Here is a 25,518-nt window from a genome sequence, read left to right as displayed (position 1 = left end):
TAATACCAACCACAACACATGCATTTAATAAGCTAGCTTAAAATCTGTCTTTAAAAATAATACTGGGTTGTAAAGTAATGGTCAGAAACCGTGTATAATAGGGTTACTACATATTGTGAGCTACTACTGTAAGAAACTGTAGTTTCCTAACAACATGAAAGAATAAAGAGAGAATCAAGGAAGAAAAAGAAAGAAAAATATCCCCTTCAAATCACGAAGGTGTTTTTACCCACAACTGCTGATGTTTTTTTCTTGTTGTAGGTTCCTCTCTCCTCTCCTCTCCTCTCCTCTCCTCTCCTCTCCTCTCCTCTCCTCTCCTCTCCTCTCCTCTCCTCTCCTCTCCTCTCCTCTCCTCTCCTCTCCTCTCCTCTCCTCTCCTCTCCTCTCCTCTCCTCTCCTCTCCTCTCCTCTCCTCTCCTCTCCTCTCCTCTCCTCTCCTCTCCTCTCCTCTCCTCTCCTCTCCTCTCCTCTCCTGGTTCCTACCTTTTCTCATTTTATATTTCACTTTTTTTCACAATGAAATGTAACAAATCCATTTCAACTCTCATATGCAACCCTTTTCATTTCCTGTTTCCCGTACCTTTAATATCAGTATGTTTAAAAAGGAAGAATTTGCATTCAGAAATATAGTGATATAATTACTACTTCCAAATTCTTCTCCACCTTCTACGAGTGTTCCTGACTTTGGCAGGATAAAGAGCTTCATTATTCCTTATGTTTCCTCCAGATTTATGTAACTTTTGGCTCCCATCTAAAACTTCCTTCCTTGCCCTTTCTCTTTCCCCAAAGCACACGCATACAGAGTACGTGAATGAGCTTTGGAAAGAACCAGCTGGTTGCATGGGCAATTTTCCCCTTGATATTCTCTTTGATGTGAGACTCTGTTGACATATTTTCATTGCCTCCTACTAAAAAAAAAAAGGAAGTTTTATGGAGTAAATCAAATGTTGCACTTCTGGGTCTTAAAATGATAGCTGCTTGGGATCCTGGGAATAATTTAATTAATCAGATTGGTAAACAGGTCATGAGATTTAGGCCTGGGAAACAGTGCAGGAAGAATTAGAGTGAAGCAGCCTACGAGTGTAATAAATCAAATCTAAAATGTCAAATATGACATTTGACTTACTGCCAAAATTGTTATCCGACTTAGTTAAATATGGTTAACATGAATGGAGTAATCACAGAAAACAGGACTGGAAAGGACTTCAGGAAGGCATGCAGTTCCTCCTTCTGCCCCAATGCAAGATCTCACCTGTCTATTTCATGCATGGAAGATTCTTACCTAATCCATGCTTAAAAGTCTCCACTGTTGGATATTCCACATCTTCATCAGGCACTCTGTTTCTGTACAGTGTTTTTATTGTTATGAAGTTGTTTCCTGGTGTTTAGCCTCCATTTCTTTCATTGTACTGTGTCTAAATGTCCTTGTAGGAAAGTGGTTCTGACCTCACATCACATCATTTCAAACCACAATAACTTAATTGAAGTCAACAGTGGGAGACCATCACAAGGCGAGAAGTAGGCCATTAACTTTTAAGATCCTCCCAGTGGTGCTAAAGGAGGTAATACCACACTGAACATGAGCATCACATGCTGGGACTTGGACAAGGCTTGTAACACGACAGGGAGCTGGTTCTGCAAGCAGTTTCTGAGAGCAGCTTCTTAAGCACACCAGCTGCATGAGCCCATCTCTGACATGAGCACGTGCCATGTACTCTGGGCTTTGAGAGATCTAGCAACATTCTGATTCAAAGAAATCTAACCTTATAATTGTTTTAGATCCTTGTTTCAATTCAACCTATCTGATGATCTTGTATTATGATTTTCTAGCCTAGATTGGACTTTTTGGAGCCTGTGATATCCCAGAAAACTGGAATAAGCTTGCCTTCTCTCACAATAAAAAAAATAAAATTAGGATAAGGAACATGTGAACCACATTTCCAATTACTTTTTTTTTCTTTCCTAATCAAAATATATTTCTTCGTTTGTTCTGGTAGGAAAAAAAAGGAATTTAGAGGCCATGACCTTGCTATCCAAGCAAATGTTCTTCACTTTTTCAAATAAGACAGTTCTGCCTGCAGAAACATCCTTATCCCTGGCATGTCAGTCATTTCTGAACAGACTCCATCAGAGTTTCTGGTTAGCAGCCAATGAGCAGACCCAAGCCTGCAGCAGACAGCTGTCACTCCCTGCTCTGATTGCTTCAGTGCTGTCTGGGAGAAGAGCGCAGGACAATGCTGGGTCAGCAATGCCTTCTGCATTTCACCACAAACCTGGCTGCCTGGAGGGGCAAGTAAATGCTTAGAGAAAATGGTTATGAAGTTTTGGATGTGGCTTCCCAGGTTCAATTCATATGGGAGACTTGAGATGTGTGTGTGTGTGAGATTTGTAGAAGGGAACAACATGGATCTAAACCTGGGCTGAACCACAAATTAACCTGCCATTCACTTGGTGCCAGTAAGCTCATATTGGGCAAATGTGACTTTATGCCTAGGGTTTTATGTCCAAGTGAGTGGATTGGTCCTGTTTAAAGGATGTTGTGTTGTAACTGAGAATTGGGATCTCTCAATAATTGCTTTTGCATTCAGCATCGAAACCTGATTCCTGACTTCCTCAGTTTTAGCTGTATCGAAACATTATTTGTCCTGTTTGCTGTGACTGGTAGTTAGGGCCTGCTCAGGAGCCAGAGGTACTTCCAGACCTTTGCAAATCAGCCTGACATCTCCGAAAGCACAGGGGAGCTGGTGATTTCACCTGCAACCCACCCTCCTGCTCCCAGGTTGAAGCATGTGCAAAAGCTCCTGGAAGTTTGGGTGCGTGTCACGGGCAACCCTCGCACCTCCTCCTTCTCGCTGGAGCACTCCCACACGACAACCGCAAATGACAGGCTGCTATTAGTTGCTGCCTGTGGGAAGAGCAACAAGGGAGCCAGGCAACTTACAGAGATGGAGGAGGCACAAGCAGCATGTTCTGGCTTTTGAGCAAGGAATGTTAATGAGAAAGAAAATGATAAATATTTGCATTCATGGTTTTTCGTTTCACTTGCTCATGCTTTACACTCAGGGAGCATTTTCCTCTTGGTATAAAGTGCTGAGGCAGGTTGGAGAAACAAACATCTGACAGCCTCATTTGGCTAAGATTAAGTATACAGAAATTCATTTCACATATCGCTGCTCTGTGTTCAAACTCAACACCACCACCCTCCTCTGGCCTAATTTGCTTGCTCTTGTTAGGCTTGGCAGTGAGGCAAACCATAACACAGCAAAAGATACGGGTCCAAACCAAGCTGCTCCACAAATATGCTTGAACTGTGGGGTTGTTTTGTTTCCACAAATCCCCTCTTTTTAGCTCCTCTTTCTTCATTTTCTCTCTTTCTCCTCCCATTTGCCTTCAGATTAGGCTGATTCCTCCTCCTCCATCATGCTGCCTGTGTGCAAGCAGCAGGGGCAGGCTGAGAAACTCAGGAGAGACTAGTTGCCCTCAGCCTTTGTGTCTGCTGCAATACTGTGCCTTGCAGCAGCCAAGAAGCCCCATCCTAATCACAAGGCCCACAGCCTGGCCCTCTTGGGAGTGTGCTGTCCAAGGAGCCCCTCAAACATACATGGAGTTTAAGAGTCTGCGCATATTTAAGCACTGAGCTCCACCACATCAGGACTGAGCATGACCAGTCTGAGAGATTTAGGCAGGTGTCAAACACCTTTCCCACAAGGCAGCTAATTCCTGCCAAGCTTTGCAAAAAACAGAAGTACCAAAGTGTCTCAGCAGAGTACAAATTTACTTTTTTAGCCTGAGAAGAAGTCATAATTTCATTACTGGAAATTGCACTCCTTTTTTTCTAATTGACTTTTGCTCTCAGAAACATTTGTCTTAGTGAAAGTGAATGAGTGAGGGCAGACAATCAACCTGGGAAATGTTGATGAAAATGGTCACATTTAGGAAAAGTAACTAGAAACTGAAAACGAGGCAGAATAAAACGAATATTTCTGATAAGGTTATGATAAGATGGAGATCACAGATAAGGTAAATGCAGAATTGTTATTCACTAAACCCTGCAAGAATAGAACTAAAGAGCACTTGACAAAAATTAATAGGACAACAGTTTAAAACAGGTAAAGAAAGCAGCTCTTCACACAGTGAATAGGGAACTTCTGGAATTTGCTGTCCTAGTGGGTTGTGGAGGCAGACAGCATCAGTAGGCTCAAAATGGGATTAGACAAATTCCCAGACAACAGAGCTGTACATGGATGCTAAAGGAAACAAGCAGGGATTAATTCCCTAACATCCTGATCCAACAAAGGTGAATGCTGAGGAAACCCAAGGGAGAGGGAAATATCCAGGCCTGTGTGCTCTCCCTGGATAGTATCTCACCTTACCCCAGCTGGGAGCAGAGTGCTTGGTTTGGTGGGACCACTGCTGTGGCCCAAAAGGGCCATTCCTGTGCTCTAAGTGTAGACATATCTTGGGAATAAAAAGTACGATTACCTCTCTGTCTAGTTAAGTGCAAGATTTTATTCACTGTATTTTACATCACTAATCAGCTTTTGTCTAGGCTGAAATGCACAACACATTTGAAATAATCCCTACTATATTACTGGGTATTTTGGAACAGCTTTTTACTCTAGCATGTGTTACTTGTTTTTCTTTTCAGAAAAATAAAATTATGTCTTTAATTTATTTAACATTTTGGGTTGAGTAATTAAGAGCCTTATGAAAAGCCTTAATGCTCATCTAACAGAGGAACTTAATCACAGTTCTGTTAGACTTTCTCTAAAAATATTAAAACTCTGTTAAATAGATTATTGCTTTTTTAATTAGATAGTTTAATTAAAGCTTGTTAATGGAAATATTACATAAACAGCTTTCAAAGCCACACATGCCCATGCATTATCACAAAAGAGAGAAGTTGCAGGTGTCTCTAAAAGAGCAACTTTCAATATGGGTGAATAAAAAGAATAAAAAGCCAGAACAAAACAGCTCCTAAATGGTGCAATAGCATCTTCATATGGGTAGCCATGGCTGTTGGGATGTGGTGACACTACAAGTTACCGACGTAAAGTTGGTTGCCTGAGAATTTCAATTCCAGACCTTTCTGTATGTTTCCTCGATACTCTTGTAAATCTGCAACTGTAATTATCAATCATTTTACTTACAAGTCCATCTAGCTCTGCTGTAGAGTCACATATGGCTTTAATGTTGGAGGTTTGAGCAGTATTTTAAGGCCTTTCTCTGTCTTACTATGTGCCCTTTAAATCACTACTGTTTTACCATTAAAATAGGGAAATAAATTATTTTGAAATGAAATGCATTCATCTTCCTTCAGGGCTTTCAAGATTCCAGTTAAAAGACTGAGTTGTTATATGATTGCTATTATACATCCACAATAGTATTCATATACGTGTGTGCAGGCATATGGACACATACACATAAACTTCATTGTGCTTTGTATGTGTGTAGTTGAATATACATTCATTGGGCAAAACACCTATTGCTCCTAGTTTTATCTGTTTGAATGACAACCTTGAAAAATCAGGAAAGGGGCAGATATTCAAAGGATTGTTGACCAGAAATTCCAGGTAACCCCGAGTTCCTTGTCACTTTGGTAATCTGTTTGTAGACAGATACACTCCTTCCTGGACATATATGTGTATATGTAAGCTATAAGAAGCATGTGAACACATCCACATCCAAGTATCTGCACCTACATTTGCAAGTGTGCACTGATCTTTATTTAACACAGAAACATGCAGTGCACTGACTCACACACCGTTGCAGTTGGGATTGAAGATATACCACAAACTGTAATATATATATACCCAGCAGGATTTAAGATTAGTTGGTAAGGTCTTTAAATACTGGAGAGAAGGTGGTTATTTGAGTTTGAGTATATTTGCTAGTTATGAATGTAGAGGGAAATATTTAAAGCTTCCTAGACTATAGCAAAGGGACAAATAAGACAGTAGAATAATTCTGGCTAGGCCCAAGAAATAAATTGAAATGAACTTCAGAGCTGCAGTGTTTTATACTAAAAGATGAGAGAATGAGGCATCACTATATGTATGATCTAGTAAATCATGTTTTCTTGGGGAGTGGTAAGATTAACTTTAAAAAAACCCACAATATCTAATTTTGGGGGTTAGAGGACGGCGTATCTCTCCTGCTGATGAGTCACTTCTATTCATAGAAGCGTACACAAAATATAGTTCCTTGTACCAACTGTGACTTCTCCAAAGGAATTATATCTGTCCCGAGGAAGACTATGAAATTTAGGCCTTATTCTCCTTTTATCTCCTTCTGAGAACATGACCGGGTAGATTGGATCATGTTGAGTCACAATCCTTATGTGATTCCTGATAGATAACCTCTACAAACTCAGTGTAGTGGAAAGTTTTACCTTATTCAACAGCTGGAAAGAAGGACTTAAAAGTCTGATAAAGCCTCTGGCTGATGGAGACTTGTACCAAAGGGAATATTGGGCAATTGCTTATCTGCTTAGAGAGTCTTGCTCTGTACTTTTGTGTCATCAGCAGACTTGCTGAGGGCATACCCTGCCCCATCATCCAGATCATTAATGATGTTAAACAGGATCAGACCCAGCATTGACCCTGGGGTATACCACTAGCTACTGGCCTCCAACTAGACTTCATGCCATTGATCATGACCCTATTCGTGTGTTATGTCCTCTGTTCCTCTGTTAGCACGTCCTTCTAACATACCTGAATGGCTAATCCTGTGCTTGGCGAGGCCAACTCTTGGGAGAGGGGAGTTGCAGCCTGGGCTTTATTTTGGTGTTTGTACAGCTACAAGGAGGTAAAGGCATCTGTGAAGAGATTAGTATAGCTCAAGAGACCTGGGTTCAGCCAACAACTTTGAACTGTCTCACTTGAAGAAGTGCCCTAAACTGTGTTTCCACACTATTCAGCAGCCCCTTTTTGTCAGCTAAGCTTTTAAAAAGGAACAGTCAGTATAAATCCTGTTACCATCAACACGCACGCTGGAAGGAGAAAATGAGAAGTTATAAGGTGGTGTAGCACTACCAGGATTTTGTGCTCATGCAAGAGACCCCTTGCTCTATGTGAGTAGGGGACTCAGTGAACTGTATGCAGTGACGGCTGTCTCCCTCAGAGGTGTCTGAAACAAGCTGTTAGCTGGTGCTCACAGTCAACTTTGACAAAGGCTGGCAGAAATAGCTAGAGGAAAGTACTGGAAACAGTTTAGCAAACAAAATAAATTTGCATCAGGAAATGCAATTTCCTAGAATATGAAGGACTTTTTTTTAAAAAAAGAAGCAAGTTAGGTCTGTCGCCAGCAGATGTCTGACTGCAGATAACTCTTGAGTTTTAGGAGGATGGTGGGTTGTTGTCGCATGTGATCATTTTGAGGGGAACTGTTTCAGGTGAAATTTCAGAATATCAGTATTACCTGAGAACTTGAAAACCTGCAAACTTGTCTTTCTGCCACTTCTAATGGAGGAAATGTGTCTAGAGAGGGATACTTGCATTTGCTAATCTGTTTCATGACACTGTCAGTTCATTTGCTTTTTTTTAGGCAGGAATCAGTGCTCTGTCAGAACAGAACAACACCCTTTTTCTAGTAGGAAATCTGGTCCCAGACAGCCAAACCATCTCAAGTGTGGACTAATTAATTACTTTTCCTATGCTCCTGAAACTACCTGGGAACTTCTATCCTGGAATGAAACTCCGCAGAAATCAAAATAATATTTTCCATGACCAGCAGATTATATCAGTGTTCAGCAAACTGCACTGACTGCTAAATGGATTTTCAGTTGAAGTGTCAGGTAGTGGTTTGGACTTACAGTGATTCAGCTTAATATCCTGCAATGCATTCCTCCCATCTTTGGGGAGAGGGGATGTTGCACGGTGGTTGGTAGGCTCGCATACAGCATTGTGTGCAGAGTCCCAGAGGTCATGCTTATTTGAAGAATTGCTACACATTTGGTATCGTAAAAGATCCCTGGATACAACAGTAAAGAGGTAGATAGACAGATTCCAATATGAGTCAAGATTAGAGCTTATTGTATGGTACTGCAGGTCCTTGTCAGAGTCAGCTTTTCTGTAAATCAAATAATGCCTTGGCATGGAGCTATGTGCTGAGGGCATTTTTTCTTCAATCAGTACATCAGTAGTTTAACATACCATAAAACTAAGCAATGTAATGATGATGATAATTTTCTACTATATTAGTTGCCAGAAGCCTGTGCATTTTATAAGAAAACTGCTAGATATAGGATTTTGTTACATTTAGCTCTTCTGAGGATTTATAGGGTGGTAGAAGAAAGTGCCGTTGGTGAGAAGGGATCTCATAAAAGTAGGAGTGACATTTGCCTTGGAGTAAAGTTTGCTTTCACCTTAAAGAAAAACAATAACAAAAAAGTAGGAAAGTAACAAAGATACATGCTCACAGGTATACCGGAGGAAAAGCTGCTTCAAAGGAGCCAGAGCTGGTCATCTTCATTTAGTTCAACCTCTGGTTTGATTTTTTTGCCAAGATTCTTAATATCTCCAGACTTTGTCCACCAAGACTCTGTCAAACAGCTGCTAAAAGACTGCAGATGATTTTGACCCTACTTTTGATCTGAGTACCTGGCAGGTTTGCTGCTACAGCCCAAAGGGAACCTGGGCTCGGGAAGCAGCACCATTGTCTGCTGATAAGCCCAGTATGAAATTGTCCTCCAAAGATCTGCTGCAGCCACCCTCCTGGGCTTCTTTCTCTTATTTTTACTGTGGCTCTGTCACTGTCTGTTCCTGGCTTGCTGCTCTCAATGTGAGCTCCTTCTCTGTAATCCTTGCTACCTAGAAGGAGGTCCTGTCTCGCTTCACATCACTGTGTCTTTATTATGTTTTGTGTCTCTGCTAGGAGTGTGCCTCATCATGCTTGTCTCTCCTTCCTCATTTTCTTTAAAGTCTTATCAGACTCATAAGTGAAAGCTGTGTTAATTTTTCACTTTATAGCCTGGTTTAATGTAGCCTATATGTTATATTCACTGCTGCCTCTCAATTTTTAATCCTGAATCATTTTAGACAACAGTTAGTTTGAAGGATGCTACACAGATTAAGTTTTATTGTATAGTCTTATCACACACAGCAAGAGCGACTTCTTCCCCTTCACTTTATGGGCTTCATAGTCTATTTTTTTAGCACGTCAGACAACATAACACCAACTTTGAAGTGGATAATGAAAAAGGACCTGGACTGAGAATGGTTTTGGTGTTGTTACATGTTATACCCAGCTTCTTTGTAAGTGATTCAGATAATGCCACTTTACCATTTGTCTTGGGAGAGATCCTAACACAAACTGACCAACTCTATACAGGAAAGTCGTCATGTCCCAGAGTTTATCTGTGGGCCTCATGGTCCCTACCAGCCTTGTGAATGGGGATGGGTGGTTGCGCATCTTTCCTACGATGCTCTGCAGTCTCCTTCCTTAGAGAAAAGAGGTGGTGGTTGCTCACCCTGGTCTTTTGCCAGAGCAGATGTCTGACCTGTAAACCTTGTGCACAGGCACAAACAGGGCATAACTAATCTGCAACTCCCATGAGATACTGCAACACTGCTTCCAGTTAAAACATTCTTCCTTTGGTCTTGTGTTTTTTTCAAGATTTTCCATGAAAGGTACTTTCCTCGCCCCACTACATGGAACTATTCTGAAACAAAACCAAAACCATTTTGTAAGTTTCCTTAGTGACTCCTACAAAATACTAATTGAGAATTCAGAAAATCCTTTATGTTAGTTCTACATTTAGGCCCAGGGTAAACTACCAGCCATTGCCCATCTGACTGCATTACTGCAGGGGAAAGAAATGAGAGCACTGCCCAGCAAAGCAGCTTTGAGCCTGCCTGGCATCCGTGAGGGGTTCAGGCTCCAGTCCTTCTGCCTTTTTCTCCCAGGAGCATTACTCATATCCTGCACACTTCACCCTCCTTGGATTTTACGTTCTTCAGATGCTGGAACCATTATCCTAAATGCAGCCTTCCTAATCATTTAGACCTCCTTCCCCATAACTACAGCAATTATGTAGTGCTTGGGTTTACTGGGGGCTGTGCAAATAAATGCTAATTAATTATAACTAATTATATATCCTTGGTTCTTTTAATCCTTTTTTTCACACCTCAATTTCTCTAGCTTCCTAAATTTTGTTTTTTTAAAACATATTTACTAATTGGAGGAGGAGGAAGAGAGAATAATCTGGCATAATACACCATTTTTGTGTAATATAAAGTTTATTTCAGTTACAATTTAAAATTTTCAACATGTAAAACAAGACTGGGCTGAATAATTTGGTTGGCCTCTCCATCCTGTCAGCATTTTAAATCAACTAAAAGGCTCAACTCTGTGTCTGGAAAGGTCTGGCTAAAGCCTCCATTTCCTGCAGGATTGCAGGGTCCATTTGACAAGCCGTGGGGCCACTTCTCTGTTGGACTCTGCTACTTGCAGATGCCCTAGAAAAACCTCTCATGCAGCAGTCTCAAATCCAACATCAGCAGAATCCAGATCTGAACATCAGGATTTTGCAGGTTCATGTCTGAGAAACGAAAGAGATTGGCATTGCCTCATCCTGGCATGTAACGAAAATGACTTTCTCCTTAACCAAGTGTGAAAGTTAATTCAGATAAGGTGTGAGACAGTAATGAAATGTGAGAAATACATTTTAATTAGAATGCCAGCAAGATAACGCAAACCAAATCCTAAACTCCCCACCATTAAGGTTTCCCCACTGAGCCCTCATGCCATTGTTCCTCTCTCCTTCTGATTGCTTTTTAATAACAGCTTCTGTATGGCCTTTGTAAATAATCCTCTCATTACAGGTTTGCTTGAAACATGCAATCAATTTATTAAGGTATTTTCCAGGAGAAATTAGCAGGTACAATAAAGCATAATTACTCTTGTACTCATTCATTTTTAAAACCGGAGAGTTGACCAGGTGCCGCCATTGCTTCTGCCAACCTCAGCAATCAGTTCAATGGCATTTGAATCACAGCAATATTCAGATTAATCCAGGCTGGGCAGGCAATGGCATTTTCAGGAAGACTGAAAAATCAGAAATTATCTGCATTTTCCCCTCAAAATAGTCTTTGAAACAACTAGAGAAGCTGATTTTTGATTAGGTAATTTTTTTGATATTTTTTGTATATGTGTGTGTATGTGTGTGTTGTTTGATCCCTGAAGAGAATACTAATTCCTTATAAAAATCAAGAAGTAAGGATTGAGAGGTATGACAGAATCTTTCTTTAGATATAAGATCAATGTATGTAGTAAGTGATGGACAGATTCCTCTGCCAAAAAGGAAGACCACAACAGTAAGGAGAATGAGTTCAGCTGGGGTGGCATGAGGGAACTCAAGACTCCTCAACCACAGTTCCTCTGTAGAACAGAAATACCAACCTGAGATGGAAGTATTTTGGTTTTGAGTTTTATAGCAGAAATTTCCAGGTTTCTACACAAAATGAAAGAAGCGTTTTTAGCCATATTAAGTAATATTTTAGTTCACATTGTTTAAGATCAGCCATGTGGAGGGAATTGCTAATATCCAAAAGCTCTTCATTTGTGACTGAGAAAAGGACTTGGTATACGTGGGCTATTTCCTGGTTAACAGATGTATTAATGTGGATTACCAAGTATGACTGGAAATAAATGGCTGTCTGAGAGAACTGTATGGAAATATGAGGGTCCAGCTGTTCTTCCAAAGTGGGAATAAGTCCATTCATGGCAGGACAGAGGCAAAGAAGAGAAATTACACTGGGGATTTGGAAGATGAAGGCTTCTTTTCGAGGCAGAGAAGAACAGGGCATTTTTAATGAAGGAATTGATGCCAAAGCTGAGAACTTCACTGTAGCTGCTTTCTGAAGAAGAAAATGTCATCTGTTGTCAGAGCAATCACTGCAACATACCTTATCATAAACAAAAATTACATTTAATATATGACCTAAGTGCATTTAGAAAACAATTTTTTTTTCTTTTTTCTCTCTCTTTTTTTTTTCCCTTCTGTGTGGTTAAAGCCAAAAACTGAGGCTATGAAATGAAAAAAAAAAATCATCTTGTCATTTTTGTCTGGATCCTTTCTCAGTGAACTCGATATTTTTGTTTCCAGCTCAAAATTAATTTTTTCAGCCTTCTAGAAAGGTAATCCTGCCAAATGTATGAAAAGCACACCACGTCACTATTGCAGTGGAAAATAGAGAGGAATCAGAAGTCATCTGGTCATTATTGATGTTGCATTGCTCAGAAGACAAAAAGATAACACAGCTGGCTTTCTCTGCATTGTTGACAATATAATGTTTCCTGCAAGCTAATCAGAAATGACTCAGAAGACATACTGAGAGCACATAATGGGAGGGACCATGGTTCACTTCTGCAATGGTGCTTCTCACATCCAACCAGATTTTAAATGAAGTAGAAATTTCAAAAATCATGTCTGACTGTAACTGAGAATAAAGTCATCAAAGTCAGCTGAAAAATATTATTTCTACCATTGCATATTTATTCCCTCAAAGGTCGTCTTTATATAAGTAGAAAGAATCTTGTCTTCTAACTTCTGTTGCTGTGAATTGCCTAGCCCACTCAACACACATCAGTTTTCTGGTGAATACTGGCCAAAGAATTCAAGTATGTGAAAATCTGTTGTGGGTTTGTATTGGTTATTTTGATCTCTTCTGAAAAGTTATATGCAAACTGAGTTCAACCAGCAGCTGGCTACTAATTGCTGAAGCTGTGCCTTATCTATCACATAAATGAGACAGTGGGTTGCTAAAGAGCTGCTAGCAGGGCCCTGTACAGGGAAGGCTTCTGGTCCTAAGGAGTGGCAGCTTCTGTTTTTTTCACATGGCTGACTTGAGTAGGAGACATTTACGATTCATTACCTAGGAAGCTAAAGTCCCACAAATATTTGTACAATGTGCATGCACAGAGCATTGTACACGTGCATATTGGAAAACAAAATGGGATGAATTAATAAACGTACTCTTACAAGTACTACCTCCCTGGGGAGATTTAAAGCAGAGGCTTAGAGGAGAAGTTGTTTAAGTTGGAGCTTCTTGAGCTGTCTAGTTCTGTTAATGGAAACTGTTAGCAGCAAATGCAAGCATGACAGGGAGTAACTGCATATTGCACCCTTGGTGTTATTACAGACAGATCACTGCATCATATTTGTACGTGGAAGGCCCAATTCTTGCTAAACTTAAATGTCATTAAGGTCCAAAATGTGAAATCCTGACCTTTAAAAAGTATGAATGGGCTTTAGGAAAAGAGAAGTGAAATGAAAGCTACATCCAAGTTATGGGTTTCACTGGCGCAATAAAACAAAACAAACATACATATATATATAAAAAAGGGATTTCATTTTACCTGCAACATTATTCTAAGTTTTTCCTTGTTATATCTCTCACTAGGTCTTCTGCTAAGTTTTAATCTAGTGTTCCTCTCATTAATACCTTTCTGTGTTTTCAGTTCGCAGTTCAGACTCCCTCTGGTCAAAGGCTGTTCTCATCTTCCTTGCACCTCTGTGGAGTGAACCCAGTTTCGCTGCTAAGAGGGAGCTGCATTTAACCAGTTGATTCCCAAAGAGACCCATCAGGGCTCATTCTGGTGGAAGAAATTCTACAAGGATACTTGCATTCACTTTTTCTTTCTCTCTAATATTCCTTTTATCTGTCTTTCCCTTCAATACATCTACATGCCATTCATCAATCCGTCTGTTGATTTATCTCATTCGTCTGTCATTCCAGTTCATCCATGTAATACATCCATGTATTTAGTCATTCACATAGGGCCATCAGTCAAATTCTTCCCGTCAGTGTTTGTGTCAGTCAACTTTTTCTGTGTGCTTTATCCAGTTAATATACTCCCTCTTAATATACTGGTGTTCATGCATAGTGAACTATTTTGTCTTTACACACTACACATAATTTTGTGCATTTTTTCATGATTAAAAGCATTGGATATTAGAATATTCTCTGAGTTAAGTGCAGAAAAGAAGACAGAAGGAAGTATTTTTTTAAAGTGTGAAAATAGAAATGCATATAGCAATGAGAACTGAACAAAAAGGCATCTACTCCCTGCTCAAGATGCAATGGTAGGTCTTCCCATACCATGCTCCTACCATGATTTTTAGGACTTTGACTCTGAACAAACCACTTTGCAGCAGAACAAAACAAAAGCAGAATTTACACGAGTATGAAACTTATCATGCCCATTTTTCCTGTGATGTAATGGACACCCATGCTTATACAGTGGAGGGTTACAATAAAAGAAATTTCTTTTCATGGAAGAAGATCAAAAACGACAACTAGATACTGTGTGCCTGAGAATGGGGAGGGCATAACAGAACGCAGGAGTGTCTAGCTGGACTACATAATTTGGATTATACATTTTATAGGATCTCATGCAGAGCTGTGGAGATAACAGTGACCTTCTGTGTAGCCTTGCAAAACAGTCCAGTTTCTTCCATGCTGAGCTTGAGAAAGAAGAAATGGTTTGAAAAAATGGAGAAATTATGAATTTAGACAGAAGAAATTATGACAAGACTGGAAGGTGAAAAGGATTTGAACATAGCCTGATGCATTCATAATAGCAGTATAAAAGATGGAAAAACTAATTCACTGTATCAGAAGATGAAGGGATAAGAAGAAATAGTTGGAAACTGTGGAAAGGAAAAATTAAGGTTAATAGCAGCAAAAGATTCTTAAATTAATTTCTTATGGTACAGAGCCACTGGAATTAGATGGAATGTTAAGACAGAGGAAGAATTGACCTACTTAACAGTGAAAGAAATTGTACAATAATGAGAAATATATGTAGGAAGAAGGCTTTGGGTGTTTTAGGTGCACTGATTGGAGTGCTTTGTGTTGGTGTTGCAGGATTTCATGCATTGGGATATGGAAATCTGGGGGGGTCTAAAAGAGCTGTTATACTGTACCACCAACTTGACTTCATATTTGGGCATGGTCCAGTGGGTGCCAGCCCTTTCAACATGCACATCTCTGTCATTCTGGTTTTGAAGGAAACCGCAGGCACAAGGACACAGAGAGCTCTGGCATACTCGTGCCTGGTCCCAGTGTGGATGAAGTTGGTACTCTTTGACACAGCATGGATAAATGTAAGTCCAGCTAGTAAACCTGATGAGGAAATTATCTCACCTGATTTCAGGCATTAACACCATGGATGTCTATTGATGTCATAGTTGCACTAAACTCCCGTATAATCTCAGGAGAGAAAAGAGGATCTACTAGTGTGTGATTCGTCTCACTAAAATGCAGATGTGAGAAACAGGACGAATGGATTCTTGCCCCAAAGTTTCTTTGTGGTTTTTTGGGGGGGGGGGTTTTGATTGTAGGCAACACTTGGGCAAGGGGCTCAGATTTGACATGTACATCATATATGTTTAGGTCTAGTGAGATCAATCACACTGCCAGAGTCAGAGTGCTCCTGCAGCCCATCCAGGGGGACAAGACCTGGGATTCTTCTTGGTGAACTTCAGGTTCATGGCAGTCTCCTACTTGGGTCTGAGTCTGGCTGGTTGGACTCCTCTCTGAGTATTAGGAGGACTAGTCTGTGAAAAGATGGAGCTATGCCCTGAGACAGTTGTAATCTAAGGTAGGAAGCTCTAGAAGAAAAAACCAGAAAAGACTGAAGGGAAGACATAAATGTGAATGTAGTCACTCCAAAAAGAGCTAAACAGAATTAATTATCACTTACTTTCTGCAAGATTCAGTTTAAAAACATGTTGCTGGAAAATGAAGAAGGCTGAGTGACCCTCCTAGCTTTCTTTATCCTTTCACCATGGCTAAGCTCCATTCTTTCCCAGTTAAAATCAGAAAAGAGTGCCACAATATGAATCAGGCAATGTGCTTGGGGTTATTGGGCTGCTCTGAATGTCTAGTGTAGGATTTTTCTTTGTTACCTTTTCTAAAGCATTTATTTTCTTTGTGTGCTTTGTTTTTTTTTTGTTGTTGTTCATTTTTTTGATTTCCCAGTAAGGTTTCTGGTGCATTTAGACAGTTGATTATGTATGAAGTTTTGTATGATAGTTAATTAGCATTCAGAAGGAATACTTCAGTCTATGCATATTATTTGCACAGGTTAAGTATTCCTGATAAGACTTCTCAAATCAGACAAGCTGAATTTAACTTAATTAGACCTATGAATACTCATGGAGAAGGTAAAAGGGGGCTTGCCCAACCTCTGTACCACAGGAATGAAGAGAAGGGGCATGAAGAGTAAGTGTGCGGGAGGGAAAATCACCCCCAATCATAAAATAAAGAGGACAAGAAGAGAGAGATGTCATGAAATGCTTACAGCTATTCCTGTGCTCTCACTCTAGCGAAGAATGGGGAATGACAAACCTTTTGAGAGTCATCTTCACTTAAGGAACAATCTAAGAAACTTGATGGATTATTTTTGGAAGGAGAATTAAAGATGTAAGTGGCCAGAAATACTTTAATTGCTAGTACCTCCAGGCACCAGTAAATGTATGGTTGCAAAAGCTGCTGTGTCATTGTGGCCAGCCCTTTGGATGTGTTTTTTCCTTTTCCTAAAATTAAGGGCAGCAAAATCATTGTAAACACAACTGTGTTTCATTGTGGCATGTTGTTTCATCAGCATCAAAATGTTCCTGGAAAATATGTCAATTTTGATGAAATTTTCATTGGAAAGGGGCTGAAACAAATCACTTCAGCTGTCTTGTTTTATTTTGATAATGTCAAAATATTTTGTTTTGGTAAGGTAAAAGCATATCATTTTGACTGCAGCATTTTGATTAATTGATTTTTGTTACATACATATTAATTTTTTTATACTGAATTGATATGAGATTTTAAATGGTATGTTGTACTGGAGATTGAAGATTATGTTATAATGTTTTCACATTAACAGAATAAAGTATTTTGACATAATTAAATGAAACATTTCAGCATCAGCAAACCTAAACAATTTGACACTACCTATGAAATATTTTAACGTTTCCAAAAGCCTTAGAAATTTGTGTAGCTGTCAGAAACATGGATATAAGGCAGTTTTTTTGAGGTCAAGAGAAAATAATTTTTTTAAAAGCTGAATTTTCCTTCACAGCAAAATTGCAGTATTTCTTGCTTCTAGAAATCAAATGTATCAAGCCCAGAAGCAGTTCATCCTTCGAGATATGCTCTCACTTACCATTTAGTATCCTGGTAATTATGTGGGGAATATGTGATGGAGAAGATACTAAGTTCAGAAATTATCAATAAAGTGTCTGAATACATGCTGCTCTATGCACATCAATTCATCAGTTATAACAATATGACCTCTGCTGTTCTCTGCTCGGGCAAATACCTACTAAGAAAAAACAGTTTGTTATAACTGAACATAGGATATCCTTTAATGGATTGGCCAGTCTATACTTTTTGATATGTTCTGTTTCCAGCTGTATCAAAAAACAGTGCAAACAAGATATGGAACTGAAATAGTTAAAAATACTGATATAGCCAAAACCAGAAATAATCACAGGGGAAGAATACATAGAAGGGGAAAAGTGCTCAGGTACCACTTGGGATTTTTTACACTGGCTTTTTCTCTTTCTCAGTTTTCTTTGAGGTTCTGCAGAAGATAGATACACTTTATTACTATAAAATTATGATCTATAAATAATAATGATAACTGGACACTAAGGCTAAAGGTTAGTGCCTTTAATCATACATGTAAATCCAAGCCCTAGATTAGTTCTTGCACTGCTATGTTTGCTGCGGAGTATGCAGGTACACAAGTAGATTTTGAGGTATATAGGCAAGTTTTAAAGGCAGGGAGGCACACTCCTGAAAGACACAGAATAAGGGAGCCTAGCTGAAAGAGTCACCCTGTCTCCAAAGCCTTGCATGAGTATTCACTAGTCAAAGAAAATTACAGAAAATAATAAATATATCTTTAATTTTTTGTGTCAATATTCAGAAATGTTATAAAAACCTCTAAAAATGTGAAATATAGTCATTTCTCAATAAATTTGGCAGATGTTCAAAGAATGGAAAATAGTCTTCACAACAATGTTTGCTTATTTTTGAAGTTAACAGTTTACTTGGATATTTTATCAAGATTGCACATTATGAAAATATATGACCTGTCCTCATATAAAATCACTGTAGTAATACTGTGCAACTCTGTAATAGTATAAAGAGAATTCTCCTTGACCTTCAAAGACGGTCAGTCGTGTGTCCTGAAGCATGAGAATGGTGATATTTTCTCTTGCGATATTTTCCTGGGTAACAGTCAGCAGATGCTAGTCTTGTGCATATACCTGCCAAATCCTTTCTTCAAATTTACAAAGCTTTTTGCCTTACTGAGAGAAATAACACTGTGGAACTGAGAATTGCATAATAAGCAGATTAACTTTACTGATTGCTGTGTTGGAAAATAATGCCCTTTTTGTCCATTGTAAATCTGCTGTCTTTAAATGTCATTTTGAGGACTCCTCTTGCATTGCATGAATAAGCTGGTCTTCCTAATGTGGGATATATTCTTTGGTGTGTTTATACACCTTGCTTATATACCTTGGTGGTTTCTCAGCTTCATCTCATGACCAGGAGACCTTTGACCACTCACTATCAACAAACATCACTAAAATGTTTTAAGACAGAATATGCCGCAAAAGGGAACTTCTGCAATGGCTTTGCTGGTGGGGTGGATGTCTGCCTGTCTAAGCTCTCTGTCGCTGCTTCCCAAACCTTCAAAAGGAAAAACTTTCCCTAGCACTGTATTAATTTTCCTCTTTCAGTCTCTTTTCCCACTGAAGAAGCACTCCCTTTGATTTCAGATGATCCCTTAAGACATGTCGGGGAAAAGAGAGAGTTTATCTTTAATGATGACAAACTCACAAACTTTTAAATTTGAGATTCCGTCAATATGTGAGTCTTATCAATTAAAAGAAAGGAAAAAAAAAAAGACGGGGGATAGAATATGAAACACCAGACCCAGCCATAATCCCACTGTGGTTGATAAAAATTTGATATCTATCAGGTGTGGAGAATTAATTAGCATCCCTACCCCTTCTACACGAGGTGGGTAACAGTGAAAAAAGTTTGGTTATTTAGAAGCATGTGTAGCAGCATGGCTGCCTTGTTCCTATTAACGACAGTGGAAAAAACAACATAGTCAGGAATCTGGGGTAAGGAATAATGAATCAGGTTAGTGGCTTTTATAGTAGACTTCTAAAAAAAAATAAATCTTGAAATAAGAAAGTTTCAAGTTTGCTAGCTTTTTGTTTCTACTGTCCCAGTGAGGAACAGTGTGTGTGAGGGGTTGTTTATGGGTCTTTCATCTATAATGGAGGAAGCCTTTAGTGTAGCTGTAGCCATGTAGAAAATATGGCATATACAGCAGTTTGCTGTGGAAGGTGATTAAATAGAAATGTCAGTGGATTTAAAAAAAAAAAAAAAACAAAACCCAAAAACCTTCAAGCCACAAACAACAAAAAATAAACAAAATAACCCCAAACATCAAACCTAGACACTAGAAGAATTTCCTTTAGGAGGAGAAAGCGTGGGGAGACCGAGATGAGAAGGAGGTAGAGGAGCATTACCCTCAGCCTGAGGAAGGGCCAGCGCGTTAGGTGAGCTGGTGGCTTACTGACACCAGCACTTCTGAGTAAGCGTCCTGCTGGGCCTGGATGGATGGAGCAGAATGCTGCTGTGTGCAATACATCTTTGCTTAGAGGCACCTGGAGAAGAATCTGATAAATTATGGTGCTATAAACTCTGCCTCTGACCCTTTTTTGCAGGTTTCCAAAGCCCTTTACCTAGGCAGAGTGTTCCAGACGTGCAGCAGTAGGGCCTCAGCTAAATCTAAGCCTTTGAACTGAGACATCTCCTGGATTAACCACCCAGCTGAAATGGCCTGCTAGCAGGGTTTTATTTTAGATGCTCAAAGCTGAGGTTAACAAGGTCAGGAGGCGTGAACTCACTGGAAATGAACACTGAATTCAGAGGCAAATTCCTACAGTTCATTTCCTTTGCAGGTGGCAGATACTAATAATGCAGGAGACATGCTCAAACAGATGGGGGCATTGGTATTAAAAAAGCATTATTTGCTCAGAGAAGGGACTATCTGAGCAGTAAGGACAAACAAAGGGAGAGTGAGGTGCATTTGCTCTGAGTTTCATCCTGCTTGCTACTGCACCACCCTGAGGGAGGAGTGAGGGTGAGAGTGAGGCAGGAAGAAATCACTTCCACTGCTGCTACCAAAAATCCGACTCCGTGTGTGTATGAAAGCACAAACTTTGATGTCTTCAGGCTTTCTTGGCACTAAGTGGTTCACGTGTCTTGCCATAATGAGGAGCATGGCATGTTTGTTCAGATTAGCCGTGCAGTGTCAGTAAAAAGGGCATAGTACCAAACCCCGAGGGCTAGAGGTGAGCGTGCAATGCTCTCTGAGGGGATCTTTTTTAACATATTGTGGTATTGTACAAAAGAAAAGCTAAGGATCCTGTTTTGCACTCTCTGTTTGTGCAATGAAGATACCAGTAAGAGGAAAGCCTGCCTAAAGGAGGAGTAATGAGGTTGGTGATGTGAGGGTGGAGGTCAGTGTGTTCTAGAGTCCAGGCTCCACTAAAAGCAGCTCAGGCAATTTAGCATCTTTGGCTGTACTGAGCTGCCTCCACAAACCCCTGCTTCCCCTCCTGTATGACCTCAACTTTGCTCACAACATGACCCCACATCTCTAGCCTCATACTCAGAAATTAGCTCTCCTGTCTTTCTCACATTTCTCTCTTCATCCTCTTTTCCCCTCACTGTGCATTTGGGTCTAATCCTGGTCCCTTGGTCCTGCCCCAGTACAGAGCAGGACTATTTGCCAGCTCTTTCCTTTGGATAGTGGCGCATGATACAGGTATGGGCATGGTACCGCTCTGATTTATGAGGTACAAATGAACCCTTGTTGGGTCAGAAAAATGGATTTTAATCAGACCAGATTCAGTGCATGGCTGGTTTCCTTGTTACTATTTTTATTAATGGTGTCATGACAAAGGAAAACCCTTTGAGCATTCTACCAAAGCAACATAGATATTTATTATGAACCTATTCTATTATAGTTAGAAACGCCCTGTTGAATAGGTCATTTTTTTCATAGGACTGGGAAGTTAATACAGCTCTACATAGTCTTGGAGTTTTATGGGAAGCTGTCCATATTGTATGTATAAAAAAATCAACAGAAAGAGGGGAAAAAAGAGAAAATCTTCTGAAATACCTGACCAGGGATTAAAATTTTGGAGAGAAAAAAAATGTTCCAGTCTTCAAGAAGACCTTTTTGTCTTGGTATCGCTATAAAAGGGCTAGAAAGGAAGTGTTTTCAGGGGGTTTCTTGTCATGGTATGTTAGTGGGAATATAGGCTAGGACATTGTATAGGCTAGGACAAGTACCCTAATTTGGCTCATTACCTGGGTGTATATAAAATCAGGAAAAGTGAATTGGGTAGACACCCACAGAAATCCTCTGGGAGTACCACATGGTCTGTCCACTGGGTGTCATTCTTGACCCACATCTGGATTAGCACTCAGCCCTACCTTACATGCTTCAGGAGGACAGCAACTGGAAACTGAACTGCATGCTGGAAAGAATCTGTCCCCGTTCCTTTCCTCTGGCTTCTACTGACAGAAGACACTTGCAGCTACATTTGCGAAGAAAAATCTTAACAATCAGTGCTCCCTTGTGCTACAAAATCAACTGTCTTAATGTTGCCAATATGTCCTCTATAATTCAAGATGGAGCTGCTTGGAAGAAACAAGGATTCCTCCAAAATCTGCAGTTGTTCTCTGTTTATAGAAAGAGCAAGTGTGTTAGCAAGTGTGGTTGCTGTTGGCTTTGAGCAGGTTTATCAAAAACACTCTCTGTACGAGAATGAGCTTCTCTCAACCCCTGATACATGCTCAAACCAACCGTGGAGACTACTGTTTTTTCATAATGAAAGGAAAATGGTTTTTGTTTATCTCTCTACCAATCTGTGTTTTAGCTACCATGCTTACCTAATAGAGAAGTGTCTTCCTTTGAAAATTTACATTTAAGTTCACTGATACTTTCTTTCTGGACTCTTGGGTATGAGAGAGCTGGTGATTTTTGCCTTCTTTGGAGAATAAGTGCCCAAGTGCTATAAAGAGCTATAAGCTTTCTCCTTTTGTTAAAAAGCATGAGACAGCTGCACTGACAAGTATGAGCAAAACACACAGTCTACAATAATTCTGCACAATCAGGCAGGGAGGAAAAACAATTCCTCACCTTGCCAGTACATAGCCACAGAACAATGTTTGCATCTTCAGCAGCCTGAAACAGATGAGCTCTCAATACGATCTGAAGGCTGGTGACAGGAAGAAAACCTCTAAAACGGATAGTTAATCTTTGGCTTCTGACAGGGGTGAGCTGCATTCAGGCAGAGGAGAGGGATTCTGCTCTCTAGTCTCAAAGGTGGGAGCCCTGGCAGTCTGGGACAACGATGCTGTGAGTAGGGTCTTCACCAAAGTTCAGTATAACTTTTACCCACAAAAAGAAAAGAAAAAAAAATCAGTGCAGGGAGGATGGGCAGGGAGAGTGGGAGAAGGATTTCTCAACATGTAAGCTAAGGAAAGAGAGGAAGTATTAGCATAGGAAAACTGGTGTTTTTGCAGCAAACCAGGTTGTGATTTCTCACATTTGATGTAACTGATGCTTTTTCTTCTCACCTTGACAAGGTCTCTTCTGATTAGAGTCCAGCAGCATGGTAATGGCCTTTACAAGCTGACTCAGATGTCAAACAAATGTAAAAGTTGAGAATGTCAAGAGGAAGGGTGGATGACAGGTAACAACAGGAGTGTGTGTGTGGGAAGACACATAACAAACTGGCCTCTGGGCATAAGTTTGCCTTTAAAATGATGGCTTAGGAAGAAGTAGAGATGGAAAATCCTACTGATTTTCTCCAATATAATTCACACAATGTAAACCACAGAAATACAGAAATACATAGCAGTAACTTACTGTTTTATTTTCTATGAGGTTGCACATGGAAAAAATGGAAACGGGAAAAAACAAAGAATAATGAGCAATTCTGACTTAATTTTGAATCCAGCAGAGAAATATTGTGCTTTTTTCTTTTAATTTGAAAAGGTGTGACCATCTATATCTCCTTATTTGGCATGGTTACATTTTCTGAGGGATGATTTCAACGTACAAGAACTTTAAATACCTCTTTTTCATATGTCACACTCTATTTCCCTGCTCAACAAGTTCTGGCATTGTAGTAAAGCTGAAGTAAGCAACGTATCTTGCACCTATCTCAGGTGTAGCCCTGCTCCAATTACGTCTATAATTCAGGAACATCCTCATTGTTTTCAATACTATCTCTAGCATAAAAGGAAGGATAAGTTATCCTAGTCCTAACAAGGCAGTATTATTAAGCTTTCCATAATGAGACCTCAGTTGAATGGAGTAATCTTCATGAGGGCGGGTTGCTCTTTTTGCCTCTTCACCTGAGAAACATTCTCTGCTTAACTAGCTGGTTGTCTGCTTTTGCGTATCTGCACTCATTTCAGCAGTAACAAAGCTTTGTCTTTCTACCCAAGGAACTGAAAGCACCTTGGAATATGCATGGGTAAACTTCATTAGCCTTTTTTAAGGGAGTAATTTATTATCTCTGTCAGAGAAAAGTGAAGCAGAGTCGTGCCATTTTTGAAAGCACCTTTTTTTCCCCATGGGGCAACAGGCACCTTACACTTCACAACCAGTCACTAACACCTAGGACTGGAATTAGCTAACAGTAAGGCTCCTGTGTTCTTTGACAACTGAAATAACAGGCTTACATTTCAAATTACTAGGGATATTTTGAGCTGATTTTCCATTGACTCACATCCTTTACAGATGAAGTATTCACAGTGACGTATTTCCCTCAGATAAAATAGACCCCAAAATGAATGACCCCATGCTCATTGTACACAGGTACCTGGTGGTACAGGTCATTATTTATTTTGTAAATGCAGAAAGCTTATGAAAATGATGCTGCTTTCATTATGAAATGTTCAAAAGTGTGAGCTTTTTGAATGCATCAAAACTTAAATTAAAGATTAAAATGCATCATTTTAGATGATATATTAGGAAAAATTTCTTTACTGAGAGAGTGGTCAAGCATTGGAACAGGCTGCCCAGGAAGGTGGTGGAGTCACCATCACTGGAAGTGTTCAAAAAACCTGTCCATGTGGCACTTCGGGACATGGTTTAGGGGGCATGGTGGTGTTGGGTTGATGGTTGGACTCAATGATATTAAAGGTCTTTTCCAACCTTAATGATTCTGTGGTTCTGTGACAACAAATCTTAGATGAAATCGCTTGGCCTGATGCTTCACTGCCTTGGACTGGTGCAACTTCATTGACATCTGTGGTATTGTGGAGTCATACAGGTGGAGTGATGCAAGGGGAACACACAACCTTATCAAGCGCTGATGTCCTCTGTCATAACTCATGTTTTCTGAGCAAGATGTGATAAAGAGTGACAGTAAACACTGCCTAAAACTAGCTTGTCACAATTTCCTTGGCTTTCTCTTCTTCAACTGCCTGAGCTTTATGAATTTTTTCATGTTTTCAGCCAGAAGTCACTTACGTTTCAATACCTCAATTAATGCGGTGGTGGTTTTTGTTTGTATTGCAGCTGGCATCCCACTGAATTTGCCTGCAGTTAACTTGATGGCCAGCTTTGCTCTGAACTGTATGTCATCGATAACAGCAAGTGACAATCTTGCCATTCCAACAACTTGATAAATCGAGCAGGCTTCAAAATAAGTCAATTTCACCTGTCACAAAATGTGGCAGGCTTTCTGATTTAAATCCCCAGGATCAAACATTTCTGACAGAGATCTCAAAGCACACGAGCCGGCAGGCGCACCGGGCAGGTCAGGCTTTTGATAGAGCTGACATTTACAGTGTGGAGGAATGAAGGGTGCAAAGGTGTGGAGTGGCAGCTTTCCCCTGCTCTCCAGGACTGTATTTGACTTGCTCTTTTGTATTGTTTTTAGAACAAATCAATTCTCGGTGCTCTCAAGTGTTTAGTGTTAAATAACTCATTACACCCAACCGCCACGTGCAAGGCTCACATCAGGGACCCTCATTAAGACAAGTAGGTTTCTTGAGGCTGGCTGCTTCAGCAGTCAGAATCCTAAAGTAGTTTCATCTGAGTTTAGTTTAAGGCACTGTGCAGTAAAAATTAATGGAATGGGCCATTTCTGTGTGCAATATTCTATTTTTGCTGTGTGATGGGGAGATGCCTCTCTACAGATGTGCCTTGGTGTGCTTAGACTCAGTGGGACAATCTTGTCCTCTCTTGCAGCACTAGAGAGGATTGATCAGCAGTCACAGACTTTGTGGCCACTAGGCATACTGTTGTAGGTACTTTTGGTGGCTTCAGGACCTTTTCTGCTGTTTGTGTTAAAAAAGGGAGTCAGAATCTTACTTGAAAACAATTTTTTATTATTATTGTAGGGGATTGGTGGTAACTATGCAAATGAGTATCCAGGTACCTTTGTGGAGCTGTGTC

This window comes from Phaethon aethereus (assembly GCF_964289735.1).
Source record: "Phaethon aethereus genome assembly, chromosome: 3".
NCBI lineage: Eukaryota > Metazoa > Chordata > Aves > Phaethontiformes > Phaethontidae > Phaethon > Phaethon aethereus.
This window is presented reverse-complemented; position numbering follows the sequence as displayed.